At 39.3% G+C, this 1,363-nt stretch overlaps 1 protein-coding gene across 1 annotated transcript in view; it reads right to left on the minus strand.

The window, feature by feature from the left end:
- The window catches only part of LOC106867823 (zinc finger and BTB domain-containing protein 4), a 362,883-nt gene that overhangs the window by 360,418 nt on the left and 1,102 nt on the right, over positions 1–1,363 (minus strand). The gene's annotated exons all lie outside the window — the stretch shown is intronic.

Below are 1,363 nucleotides of genomic sequence, written 5' to 3' on the forward strand. Positions count from 1 at the left end.
TGTGTGTGTTTGTGTTTGTGTGTGTGTGTGTTTGTGTTTGTGTGTGTGTGTGTTTGTGTGTGTGTCTATGTGTGTGTGCGTGTTTAATCTGCAACCATCCTCATAGTAATAGCAACAAACAACCATAAAACAAGCGACCACGGGGACGACTGTTTACAGCACACACAGACATGAAACCAGCATTAAGCAAGTCGAAGGCCTCAATATTGGAGCTTGACCTTAAACGAGTAACAGCCAAATTGCCTCAAATTAAACCCTTCCGTCAGAAAACAGAAACAGAAAAGGGACCAATAATTAATCTAGGACTCGATTTAGAACGATGACATATGAGAAGAAATGAAAATATAGAACGGTTATTTTACGGTTGAACCCTGTTGATTAATGAACCCAGACATGGGTTGGGGTTTACGAGAGGGTGTTGAAAAGTTCCTGGCTTTTAAGGGTCTCGCGAAAGGCCTGGCTGGAGGCCCAACCTTCCGAGTTCTTTTACAGGGTTTAGAAAAACTGAAGGACTGCTGCAGTAAGTGTGTGAATCTGAGAGGGGAATATGTTGAATAAAATCATAATTAACTGATCCCCCTGTATTTTCTTTTGCCAAAAGCCAGGAACTTTTCATCGCTCCCTCGTATGACAACAGTACAAACCATTAAGGGAACATCTAGTGGAGTAGAACAATGTGTTAGTAATAGCAACCAAATGTCATTTTTCTTCTTAAAGAGGGTATTATATATTGGACTACTAGCAATTGTACCCGATCTTGCCTGAATTTATGGGACGTATAAAGAGAACTGATACGACCTGTGACCTAGTCTTTGATAAGATCTTCCCTTTGATAAAATCTCAACTGTTTAGGAGCAATTGGACGGCTTGTAACTTGTAAAATTCACTCGGACGTAATAAGATGGACAAAATAACACAATCGTCTCGTTGTTCATCTTGCTCTGCAGATCTGCTCGTTCAAGAACGATCCCGCAACCAAACAACAACAGCGGTTAGTTTCTCACCGCATCTACGGACGGACCCAATAAACATTGGTTCAATTAGCTAGATATAGAAGCTAAATGGAAGGGCACAGTGAGAAGTATAATCGTATTTATAACAGAATCAGCGATTCTTGACAGCCGGAATCCTCTTTCAACACAGGGCTGTTCGAATAAGTCCGACTCGAGTCTGAACAACTACACCAAAATAACAATAGTAATGTGTGTGTGTGTGTGTGTGTGTAGATAGATAGATAGATTGATTGATAGATAGATAGATAGATAGATAGATAGATAGATAGATAGATAGATAGATAGATAGATAGATAGATAGATACTTATCAATATTTAAATATTGATACAGATGGACAGACAGAAATAGA

The sequence above is a fragment of the Octopus bimaculoides genome, chromosome 5 (genome assembly GCF_001194135.2).
Source record: "Octopus bimaculoides isolate UCB-OBI-ISO-001 chromosome 5, ASM119413v2, whole genome shotgun sequence".
Classification (NCBI taxonomy): Eukaryota; Metazoa; Mollusca; class Cephalopoda; order Octopoda; family Octopodidae; genus Octopus; species Octopus bimaculoides.